Source organism: Ptychodera flava, chromosome 4, assembly GCF_041260155.1.
Source record: "Ptychodera flava strain L36383 chromosome 4, AS_Pfla_20210202, whole genome shotgun sequence".
Lineage (NCBI taxonomy): Eukaryota > Metazoa > Hemichordata > Enteropneusta > Ptychoderidae > Ptychodera > Ptychodera flava.
In genome coordinates, this window is record NC_091931.1 from 40,334,123 (window position 1) to 40,347,791 (window position 13,669).

The 13,669-nt window shown below is 38.9% G+C and overlaps 1 protein-coding gene across 3 annotated transcripts in view; it reads right to left on the bottom strand.

The window, feature by feature from the left end:
- The window catches only part of LOC139131749 (monocarboxylate transporter 13-like), a 32,266-nt gene extending 19,222 nt beyond the window's left edge, over window positions 1–13,044 (bottom strand). For 2 of the 3 annotated variants that reach the window (XM_070697969.1, XM_070697963.1), the window contains exon 1: window positions 12,859–13,043. The gene's annotated coding sequence lies outside the window, so the exon portion shown is untranslated. Of the gene's footprint in view, window positions 1–12,858 lie in introns of all 3 variants that reach the window. The other variant, XM_070697964.1, reaches the window with a different exon arrangement.
- Between the last annotated feature and the right edge of the window lie 625 nt (window positions 13,045–13,669).

Sequence of the window (13,669 nt, forward strand, 5' to 3'; positions counted from 1 at the left end):
CACAGATCAATTCTAAAGGTCATTAAGTATTCAAATATGTAATTAGCTGAAATAAAAATAACTAATTTCTTTGAGTACTGTCATTGTATCACAATATAGCATGTGTAATTACCTTTGGTCAAGTCCTTCAAGCTCTATATGCCAAACCGTGAAAGCTTGTTAGCTATTTATGCAAATTATGAATTAGCTGACATGAAAATGCAAAATGACTTTCAATACTGTTATAACCTGGTATAATGATCAATGTACACAGCATGTTTCGCCAAATTTTATCAAGTAAATGCCAGTATATATCCCTAATTTGGAAGGTTCATTAAATATGCATATTGGGAATTGGCTGAAAAAAATGTCAAATGACTTTCAATAATCTTGTATCATAGTATCTTTAATGTACATAGCAAGTTTTGCCAACTTTGGTCAAGTCAAAACAGATAAATATCGCTAATAAATGCGGGATATCGGACCGCAGGCGGGCGAAGATTGCATTATAAGCGCGCCAACCCAAACTCACTGCATGGACATCACACGAAATCGAAGTCCAAAGTCAACTACGTCATTGTTAGAATAAGAGAGGTTTTCCATCACACGGGAGCATACCACCACAAATTTTGCACAGATGGCGTTGCACTGGCATTGAAAAAGGGTGCATGGGAGCATGGGAACGCGGGCAGTTTCCCTCGCTGTAGGTAGGAAATGCATTGAGCAAGACACACTTCCGGGTTCGCAAAAAAACGAGGATCCCATTTACGGGGCGCTCAAATATAACTATTTGCTGTGATACATAGCAGAGGCGTATATGTTTGTGATGCTGAGAATAACATCAGTAAATAAATGACGGGTTTTAAAAGTTGACGTTTTTTGCGATGAAACAGACTTCTGAAGGTAGCTCGCTTGGGGAACACGTCATCCCGGCCGCTGTCCGCTTTGACCCCAGTAATTCACACTGGTTTTGGTCGGCCCCAGGTACCCAAGTCACTTCGACCCCGTCACACTTTTGCCTACATGTCCACGGAGACGATTCAACATGTTCCACAACAAAGCCAAGACAAAAATTGAAAATATCAATAAAATGGCTTCACAAAGGCTGAAATACACGATACTCGATGAAGTATGAAGTTTATGAAATGAAATCAAAATTGACAACACAAGTGTTTGTCTCGGGTAATACCACTTGAAGTTGTTTTTTCCATACAGTGCAGTATTTGTCAGTGACAAATTAATCTTTGCAATACATTTTTTTGCGATGAGCTGGAAATTTGATTAATATCGAGTTAATGTACATAAATATTCCGTTATTTACTGGGACACGTTTATTTTCTCGATCCGCTATCTGCGGACTACGTGCTGAAGTACATTGACTGTTCATGTCAACGATCGTTTCTCCCTCTGCAGAGTTTCTGTATCCCGTTCAACAACGCTGTACCTCGATCACACGATAGTGACGCTATGTAGCTGTGCAGTATTGAAACTTATCATAAAATGGCCACCTCGTCTAACAGTAACACGTATTGTCGGGATTATCGTACGGAAAAAAGACTGCAAAAGTAAGACTTATGAATCTTCATCAGAATTGAACACATCATGATTGTACACGAGTATCAACCGTGAATGCACGTTGAGCTCGGCAGTTACACAAGCATGGTACGCTACATGCATAGCCCTACGAGTATGGCGACAGTGTCCGGCTTGGCTACGCCGCCTACCGGAGGTGGGAGCGGCGTAGCCAAAGCCAGACACTCTCGTCATACTCGTAGGGCTAGCTACATGCACTGCCGCGATGCCGATCGTATGCATTCCAAGGCCTATCCCGGAATTTGTTTCACAAACAACCTCAACGGAGAGCAAACATACTTCTATGGACAGTGACGAACACGTTTCTTGGCGAAGCAAATTCAAAACAGTGCAGAAGTACATGAAGTAGGTCATGGCCTTGGACTCTGTGCACGAACCTGATTGGACACTTCAATACCTTTGACCCAAAGTTATCATTCATCAGCACTTCCATGCCATGAGGCTAGGTAGAGAACGTATGTACTCATTTCTGGCGATCGAACAGCGAGGGAAACAATCAATTACCAAGGATAAAGCTAATTTGCTAAACGATATTTTATCTTGAATAGTGAGTTGAATGAGTAATAAAATATCATATTTTTAATGTTCAATACGAGGTTGAAACACGGAGGGACCGTGGTTGAAACCAGTGCTATCCAGCTGTAGCCAACCTGGACAAGCACATTTCACAGCGCCCTCAAACAGTCGATTGTTTTCACTTGTCATACGCGGCGTAACAGAAAAATTAAAACTTTCATAACTTCATTAATATCCAAGCCACGCCCACCAAAACCTTTTCAGTTCTAGCCATTTGAATTCTGAAGATGTCTACCAAATTTGACTGAAATACGTTCAGCCGTTTTTGAGAAAATGGACAACAGACAGACAGACAGACAGACAGACAGACAGACAGACAGACAGACAGACAGAACACAGACAGACAGACAGACAGACAGACAGACATCGCTGCGACATATGCTCACGTGTTCACACGTGAGCAAAAAACGACACACGAGTTATCAAAATATGTATGGAACTTAAGAAATAAGGGACAAGACTTTGACATTTCATGGTCAATCATTGATAAAGCATTGAGCTACTCTAACATGAACAAGCAATGTAATCTTTGTGTACCAGAAAAGCTGCACATTATTAATGCTGACAAATCTACACTGTTAAACAAACGCTCTGAGTTGGTTTCAAAATGTCGCCACCAAACAAATATTATTTGTCGAATTTTAACACTACCTACAAATAGAATGGTTCGTCCCAATCATATATGTAAGAGTGTCAAGCTAGAAATCCTTTCACTCTATCTGAGGATTGCAAGATGCATGAAACTTAAGTAATAGATTTCATTACTTTGTACTTGAAGTAATCTGTTTACATATATATATATATATATATATATATATATATATATATATATATATATATATATATATATATATATATATATATATATGAACGCTCTGCTTTTTGCATTGAGCACTGTAATTTCCCTCGAGGACATCTGTATACTTCGATATATATATATATATATATATATATATATATATATATATATATATATATTAAGCATTGTGCTTGTTGCTGGTCTATCTATCTATATATATATATATATATATATATATATATATATATATATATATATATATATATATATATATATATATATATATATATATATATATACATACATATAAAATGTTGATCATTTTACTGACGTATTTTTACTGTGCTGTACAATTCATTGTGTACAACCAGAGTGACCGCGCGCGATCAAACCCGTTTGTTCACTGTGACTGCATGCAGTAAACTAAGCGACATAATGTGCCGAGTGTAGTGTCTCAATGTTTGTAGCCTTACATATGTTTATAGATAGAAATATACCACTGAAGTTCGTTTCCGATCTTAATATTTCACTATTGCATGATGTTGAGTCTTACAAAGGCGTTAACGAAGTGAGGGACCGCTCCCATCTCACTCCGATTGAAGTTGAGAAGACATACGTTCACAAACATTTATGTTTATCAACAAAAAAATCACGCACGCGCATCGCGACGACCACTGCGCTGTAACTTTCAAACGGACGTCAACGGCCAGTTTTCAAGGTGATTTTCAACTTGATTTTACAATCCGTGCTGCAAAAATGATCATGTTAGTTGGATAAGTTGCGAAAGTGACACCCATTCTTCATTGCAGACGTAAATTTTATGAAAATCTAGCTGTAAAAATAGTAGTTTTGAACACAGTCACTTGTGATCGGTCTATTCCGCTCGGCGTCTATGCCACCATAGACGTGTGTGTACACACGTCTATGGGGGCATAGACGCCGAGCGGAATAGACCGATCACAAGTTACTGTGAATTCGAACGTGTTTGCGGCGGTATGTCGGTGACTCCGGCAGAGACGTCCACAAACGTATCGAAAATCGCAATGAAAACGACCTCGGAAGTAGGCTTAAATCAAGTTTTCCTGACAGAGAGGTCAGATCGGTCCCAACAACCGCGAAAAGAAATTAATTCGAAATGCCGGTGCCTGTGTAACAGTCCGCTCAAAAATAATCGATGTATTTCGACGAAATGACCCGGAAGTATACATTGACCACGACATGTTGGCCTCCGACTCGTAAATACGGAAGTTTGGAAAAGCTAAGTATACCGTGAAATACAGCTGTCTAACAGAAGCTTTTGAAGTAAAACAGTTACTGAATGATGTATAACACCGCAAGGTAACGTATGCATATGAGCCAAGTTTTAACATACTTATTTGGCTGATTTTGACATTATATCGACCGTTCGCTCGCGTGCCGTGGAAGCCTAAGGGGCGACGTCAAAAGTTCAATGTGAGGATAAAAAATTTAATTCCCTTAGTTTCCCCCCCCCCCCCCTTCCGAAACTTAATTGACTTATATTGAACCTGTTGCCGGACTCTTTCTATGTAAAGCGAAGCTAAGGATCAGTCAATTTAGGGGTGAAATAAAGTAATGCATTGTTAAGGCCCAATGCACTAGCTGTAGAACTCCTGAAATTTGTTGACCTCAAATTAGTACCTATTCTCGCCTCTCTGAATACTACCCTCTGAAGAGATATGAGCTTTTACTGCATTAGGAAACCATTCCTTTCAGAAACATTTGACATGTAAATTCAAATTTTAACGGTCATGTTGATTTCCCACCATTTTCAAAAATTGGTAATATTAAAAAGGAATCAGGACATACAATGTCACAGTTGAAACAATTCACCCCTTATAAATTACATTGGACTACTCTGTGCAGTTTATGTGAAGATTTCAGTGCAGATATGCATAGTATCAAGGGTTGTAGCTTTTCTGCATGGGGCTGTGATTTAATGTTTGCGCAACATTTAATCGCAGTGTAATCTTTATCTTGTTCAAAATTGTATATATAACCCCGACAGGTAGTTAATAATGAGTGTATACACACACCTAAATGACTACATTGTCACCAACTTATTTTAATTTGAAAGTAAAATCATAAAAAAATGCTGAAAGATACAGCTAGTGGGGCTTAACATTGGGAACACACTTTAACTTTGTGTTTCATCCGATGTAAATACAACATACTAACAACAAACTTGAAGTTTATTAATGAATGAACAAGAACAACAACAATAAAGTCCATGTTCCTCCTTTCAGAGGCATAAAAACTATCTCAACTGTCCTGGTGGTTGTAACAACTCACTTCACACTGCTCCATTCAGGCGGACTACACGTGCACCAGAAATGTAGCAAAATATAATTATAAATTTCGAGTCCAACCATAGACAGTAGGGAAACTACCGCATGGTGCAACCACAGACAAATAGAAGAAACAGACTTGCAACGCGGCATGGCTTTTGTTCCATGGTCGTCTCGGTAGACTATGGCCTTTTCATATTAAAATGAGCTTCACAGGTGTTAGATTTTTGAGACCTTTGTTCGTGGTTGATAATTGCACGAGATTATGCAAAAAGTACGACGAGATGGCATCGTGCTGCCAGTCGCGTAGCAACCATACTTACATTGTGAGCTCTCAGGGCAGAAACACTGCTTCACGCCAATCAAAACATAACACGCCCGCAGTTTCATAAACACGTCCTTCAATGACCAACTTTTAATAGACGACGTGACTGACATCCATTGAGTAAAACCAGACAGTATCTATAGAAGATTTTCAAATTTGGTTAAAACACACTCATTATATATTCATAAAAATGTGAGAGGAATTTTCAAAATGGTAAAACTCACTTTCCCGAAGCTCAAAACTTTCCCGTTTTCGCCAGCATGCCGATTCCACTCAGCACCACATGACAACAATAACACAAACTTTGCCGAACATACTTTCGCTCAAAAATTGACGAAAATCCGGAGACTACCGAAGGGTGCATGGTCGGCACTCTTCGGAAAAGTGAGGCGAGAGCTACCTGAGGCGAGGCGAACATGGATGACTGACGTAACCGCTTCACGCCTTTAACAATACCCGTTGTAAGTCTGTTTCTATTTGTCTGTGGTGCCACAGAGGCCAACAGCCTGCATTGTTTACACTAACCACGCCAGGTGCAGCTATGCACGTGTTAACAACTCCCTCCGCTGGCTTCAACACGAAAGTGTGCATTTCTGCTCTATTTTTTCAAAATATTTATTCCCCTGGCAATTTTTACCTTAAATCGATTTGTAGGATAGAATCTTTTTTTGGTCAACCCCCCCCCCCAAAAAAAAAAACAAAAAACTAAAAGAATTAAGTTTGTTATCCTTCATTGAACTTTTGACGTTGCCCCTAAGTTTACGTGACTCCACATATGGAGCGAGTTCGGCTGGAAATTATTTGTTTATGCCCCGTATGACGTACATCATGGGACAGGAGACTTTTCGAAAATGCAAAATGCAAACTGTAACTTCAAAACCATTCACTGATAAAATATGCAATAAAAAATTGTGTATCATACAGGCAAGCTTTTGTTTTGTTGTTATTGGGTCGATGTATGTTAGTAGGGTCTATGATAAACTTCACGTACAATCGTCATCACAGTCACCATCATTGCAATCGTCTGTTTGTTTCACTTCCGTCCAGTTACATTGGTCAGTCAGTTCGTCAAAGTCAGAATCAGCACTCGAATATACTTATACACAAAATATCTACTATATAAAGATCAATATTTATTTCAATTTTTAAATGTTTGGTAAAAGGGCAGGCAACTACTGAAGAATACCTACAATGTTAAACCACTACTGCAAAATACAGAGTAAAAAATCAACTCGGAGAGGTAAAATAAATACAGAGAATAAACTTCTACAGTGTCAACTACTACAAAAATACAGAGTAAACTGAAAATACAAAATGCAGAGTAAACTGCTAGTACAAAATACAGAGTAAACTGCACGTACAAAATACAGAATAAACAAACTCAGAGAGTTAACATAAAACTAAATTCAACCGCAACACCACTGTCTTCAAGGTACAGCTGGAAATCTGAAAGAGTAGATTGAAAAAACTTAGTTCACGTGACTAAAAAAATTCTTGAAGTTTGGTAAACTTCAGAAGTACCTAGGCAATCAATGATAAGCCTTTATAAGTGGTCAAATTGGCAGTAAAGACAGTTGATTTTTGTTTGGTCAATTCGTCTCGTACTTCAGACTGGTTGCCCCATACACCAAGCTAACGTTTAGTTTACACATGTGTAAGCTTGTGGCCCGCGTATACAATCTGGACAACACGCGCGCCATGTACAGTCCTGGAAGTCACTGACCGAATTGGTTGAGGCATAAGCCGTGAGGGGATATTTTAACATTCGACGAGTTTGGGGTTGTCACCAAGTTTAGCAGAAGAGGTGCACGATCTTCCATCGGAAAAAAGTTCAGAAACGCAGTCATTAAATGCCAATGCAGGTAAAGTGTGGCGGCCGGGCACGGTTAGGGAGCGTTCAGTTATTATGGCCGGGAATGGGCCGGCAAATTCTTCCTGCGCATCAGTCAAAATAAGTGAACCCTCCTACCCATTGTACCAAAAAATTGATGACCCCCTTTCAAGATGACAAAAATTTCATGACCCCCCCCCCCCCCCCCCACACATTGCTTTAGTAAAGCTGCACACACAAACACCTCGGGGGTATGGAGCAATAGAATCCCCCCCCCAAAAAAAAAGAGCGTAGATTTTTTCAAATGACCTTCTTTACAAAACTCAAAAGGTGTTAATGATTAGATTTCCCCTTCTGACTTGCTATAATTTTGAAATTACCTCTCAAAGGGGTTGGACAGAAATTACTGGTGGATCGCAATATTTTTGCGCAAGCGAGTGTGTACAAAATTTTGATATTTGGATTTAATTAAAAATCAGCTGTTGATAATGTTGATTCACCATACATGGTATACATATATTTTCTCATACATGTATGAGAAATCTATGTAATACTTTTTCAATGCAAAACTATATCTGTGCATTTATAGATATTTGATAATTTACATAAATGTACGGGTTGTTACAACTGGCATGCGCACAAAGAGTTTGACCTTAGAATTTCACCAAAAATGTTCATCCACTATACATGGGAGTCAATGATAAAATTGTGAATAATTTTTTTTCCAGTGAAAAACTTGGTATACTTGTGCATATACAGATGTTCAATAATTAACATTATTTTACTTGATTAGAATATGATGGTTAAAGGTGCATATTATGTGTACAAGAAATCTGATTATGGAACTTCACTGAAAATGTTCATCCACTATACATTGGAGTCTATGAGGAAAGTATGAATAATTTTTTTCCAATACAAAAATAGGTAAACCCATGTATTTATGTACTCTCGATTATTGATATCAATGTACTTGATTAGATTAGTGTGGTAACAAATGGATGTGTTCGCCAGAAATTGGATTTTGGAATTATACGAAAACGTAGATTCACTGTACATGGGAGTCTATTAGGAAAATATGAATATTTTTTATCCAATACAAAACTATCAAAATCTGTGTATTTATAGACATTTGATAATTCATTTTAAAGTACTTAGTTAGCCTAGAATGGTTAAAGGTTTATATGTGTGCAAGAAATTAGATTTTGGAATTTCACCGAAATGGAGTCTATGAGAAAACTAAGAATAATTTTTTTTTAAATGCTAAACTAAATTAATTTGTGCTTTTATAGGTGTTTGATAATTGATACAAATGTACTTGATTCAAATAGGGTATTTAAAAGTTCAGATGTGGACAACAATTATGATATTGGAATTTCACTTAAAAGTGTTATTTAACTTTTCATGGTACTAGTAGTCTCAGTACAGGTAACTGTTAAATAATTTCCCTGACAAAACTTGCTATATCTCTAATATGTAAGTAATAGGAATTGTTCATTGCCCTCAGTGCAGTGAGCCTGATTTACAATAAGACAAGCCTCAGAGTTGTCAAGTCAAGATGTTCATGTGACAGGTAATTATACTTTTGTTCAGATTTACAGGTGAATAACTTCAGAGAATGAAATCGTGCAACGAATCATTTTTATCTCCCAGAATATTTCCGAACACTGAAACTGCTTTTTGACGGGACGGATACTTATGAAATTAAATGACCCCCCCCCCCTCTGAGCTGTTTGAAAAATACATGACCCCCCCCTTTGCATTTTTCAAATTTGAGGTGAAACTCCCCTGGATTTTGCCGGCCCACCCCCGGCCATAATAATTGAACGCTCCCTTAACTTGGCTGTCCTACACCAAATGTACACTAAAGTTTAACTATGTACCACAATTGCTCAGTGTAATACGACAATATTGCCGCTAAAAACCATAAATTTAGTGCCGAAGACTCTTGATGATAGCAATTTTTATTCGTTCGCAACCGCCAGAAGTATTTCGCGCCCAATATCAGCTCTGATTTACTTCCGCAATGGAGGACTTCCGCATTTCCCGATGTAATCACAGGACAAACACATCAATCGTCCGCTTTTCCGAGACTATCACGAATGAATGAGTCCGAAACTACTTGATGTACATTCAAATCACAGAAATTACGACAAAACTACAAAATATCTTCGCACGAGAGTGGAAAGAAAACTATATGTAACAAGTCATTGACAATGACATGGTCCCCACTTGCAATAGGAGTATTAGTCTTGATGGGGCAGGGAAATGAGGTCATTAAGAAGTATCACTGGAGTGTATATGTTCAGATCTATGGACACATAGGTCTATGTCATTGTTCCCAATTTGAAACAAGAGGCATGTGTAAGTTATGGTTCTAAATCGGGAAAAAAGATAAGACCTCTAGCCGTATTGGCCAGCCAAGAAAAACATATGTGCATAATAAATGAGGTACAAGATGTGACATCTTAAGGTCTATTATCCTATCAAAATTGAAGCGTAAAGAACTTATTTATTGACATAATCGTGTATTTTAGGTAAAAGGTTATCGAGGTCACATGACATTTTGTCAAAAAATTTCTATCCTATAGTCTATCCCTATATACTAAAAATCATACATTTACCTCTATTGGCTTGCTCAAAATTAGATATGCACATAAATAATGAGGTACAATATGTTGCGTCATAAGGTGTCCCATCATACCAAATATGAAGGGTGTAGCACTTGTGGTTACTGAGTTATGGACAAATATGTATATTTGAGGTCAAAGGTCACCAAGGTCACGTGACATTTTGTCAAAAAAAATTGTATTGCTAAGTTATCCCTATATACCAAAAATCGGACCTCTAGCTCTATTGGCTCGCTCAAAATTAGATATACGCATAATTAATGAGGAACAATATGTGGCGTCATAAAGTGTCCCATCATACCAAATATGAAGGGTGTAGCACTTGTGGTTACTGAGTTATGGACAAATATGTATATTTGAGGTCAAAGGTCACCAAGGTCACGTGACATTTTGTCAAAAAAATTGTATTGCTAAGTTATCCCTATATACCAAAAATCAGACCTCCAGCTCTATTGGCTCGCTCAAAATTAGATATGTGCATAATTAATGAGGTACAATATGTGGCTTCATAAGGTGTCCCATCATACCAAATATGAAGAGTGTAGCACTTGTGGTTACTGAGTTATGCACAAATATGTATATTTGAGGTCAAAGGTCATTAAGGTCACGTGACATTTTGTCAAAAAAATTGTATTGCTAAGTTATCCCTACATACCAAAAATCATACCTCTGGCTCTATTGGCTCGCTCAAAATTAGATATGCACATAATTAATGAGGAACAATATGTGGCGTCATAAAGTGTCCCATCATACCAAATATGAAGGGTGTAGCATTAGTGATTACTGAGTTATGGACAAATATGTATATTGGAGGTCAAAGGTCACCAAGGTCACGTGACATTTTGTCAAAAAAATTGTAATGCTAAGTTATCCATATATACCAAAAATCAGACCTCTAGCTCTATTGGCTCGCTCAAAATTAGATATGCACATAATTAATGAGGTACAATGTGTGGCGTCATAGGATGTCCCATCATACCATATATGAAAGGTTTAGCACTTGTGGTTACTGAGTTATGGACAAATATGTATATTCGAGGTCAAAGGTCATCAAGGTCACGTGACATTTTGTCAAAGTGTCTGAGATATCTGCGTGAACGGATGGACTCACATGGATGGACTCACGGACTGACAAGACCCAACTCTATGAGCCCCCTGGACTTTATCTGTGGGAACTAAAAACTGTGTCACTGCATCTTTTTTGCAATATGAATACGATGAGAAACTAAATTTTTATTTTTATTGGCCTTATACATGGGAGTCTATGGACTGCCTTATACATGGGAGTCGATGGACTGCCTTATACATGGGAGTCTATGGACTGCCTTATGCATGGGAGTCTATGGACTGCCTTATACATGGGAGTCTATGGACTGCCTTATACATGGGAGTCTATGGACTGCCTTATACATGGGAGTCTATGGACTGCCTTATGCATGGGAGTCTATGGACTGCCTTATACATGGGAGTCTATGGACTGCCTTATACATGGGAGTCTATGGACTGCCTTATACATGGGAGTCTATGGACTGCCTTATACATGGGAGTCTATGGACTGCCTTATACATGGGAGTCTATGGACTGCCTTATACATGGGAGTCTATGAAGGTGAAAACTAAAAAGTCCTCTAACACGGCCAAATTTGATCACATTGTGAAACAAATCGGCGTGCATCTGTATGAGGTAGGGTACTATCCTTGTACCAAGTTTGAACTAAATCGCTCCAGGCATCTCTGAGATATCTGCGTGAACGGACGGACGGACGGACGCACGGACGGACGGGCGGACGGACGGACGGACACACGGACATGACCAAACCTATAAGTCCCCCCGGACGGTGTCCGTGGGGACTAATAAATTGACGCCCACGATCATGCTATCTTCTCCCGCCATTTTGCAGTGGAAAATGGCGCTCACGAGTTGAAAAGTAAACAAAATTGAACTGGCCATGTCACTATGAAAGCTTGGAAGTAAATGGAAACTCACAGAAAGGAGGGTTGATGTCTATATTTTGATTAGAGTTTGACATTTTGTGGTAAAATCCATGTGTAACAGTCCGCGCAAAAATAATCGAGAGGATGTCACCGCTGTGTGTTCTTTCACAGTCGTCAGAAATTTCGCGATTTCAAAGAAACTACATCACAGAAGTTGCCAAAAAAAATCATTCAGTAACAATTCAATATACCCACCTTCATATGAATCCACAGGTTTGCCTTAAAATAGTCGAAATCGCTGGAAAACAGCTCTGCAATTTTGTGTGAAAAAGCGGCCCCGTTCAACAGCCGTCAGCCGGACCCACATATTATAATGACATCGTGCCATCAGACTGGTAATTTTGTGTGAAAAAGCGGCCCCGTTCGACAGCCGTGAGCGGGACCCACTGTAACTGACACTGGGTTTGAATTACTCTTCCTCATTAACATATTATAATGAACATCGTGCGATCAGACTGTTCTTTGCCAAGAGGAGTAAGCAACGTCATAACGTGAGGGGATCGATTGTAAACTTACATGGCATGGGGTTTACAAGGGGGTTTTATATACACATCTTTTATCATATGCAAGGTCACAGTCGCGTGGAGTCGGGCACTCACTCTGCATGTGGTCACGGTCATCTTTAAGATGAATTGAATGTTGCTACATGAATTGTATCACACAGTTAACATCACAGAAGAAGCCGGCGCACATACCGTAGGCAACAATTATTGCAGCCAGGGCACCTTCAAGCGACATGTAAACTATAAGCAGCTAGATATATCGTCCATTCGGTCTTCCGAGCATGTAACTATAATTATCACCTCAGGTCAACTAAGGTCAACTTACCTTGAATCCAGCCTGTTTTTCTTGGTTTTTGGAAAATAATCATGTGATTTTGTTAACCGAATCGTCACCAGCCTGAGTGATGAAAGAGGAACGGTGTTCAAGTCTACACATAGACCCTCGGGCCTCCAAAACGATGGTCTATATGGTCTGCATGCCCAGTGAATGATGTATGGCCTGTTGAAATGGTGCACTGGTGATCGCTCATGTGCAACGATACGTTTTCTCAATGGAATGAGGCTGCGTTCATAAAAAATGGTAGGCGGGGGCTTGAGGAATCGCGATTGGAATCTTATTTTTTTCAGACCCCCCCCCCCCCCCCCAATAACCTCAAAGAATTTTCAAGTCCTTCCCCCGGCTATATGATCAAAATTTGTCCAGTCCCCCAAAAATTGTCATGTCGCCGCATATTTATTAGGAATTTTCTTGTATTGCACACAGATGTTCGATGCTACCTCTTATCAGCAGTTTGTAGAGCCCTATCCCAAGGCAAGTTCTTAAATTGATCAATTTTTAAAAGCATCAGTCGTCTTTTGTGAATTCATCAGTCTAAGCCAACTAGAGTTACTTCAACTTTGGCCAAGTCAATGGTACCAGCTGAAGAGCACACAAAATGAAAATCAGGAGACAGAGTATGCAAAATGTGAATTCTTGGCTACATTTGCCAAATTGTCTTATCAGCAGTTTGTAGAGCCCTATCCCAAGGCAAGTTCTTAAATTGATCAATTTTTAAAAGCATCAGTCGTCTTTTGTGAATTCATCAGTCTAAGCCAACTAGAGTTACTTCAACTTTGGCCAAGTCAATGGTACCAGC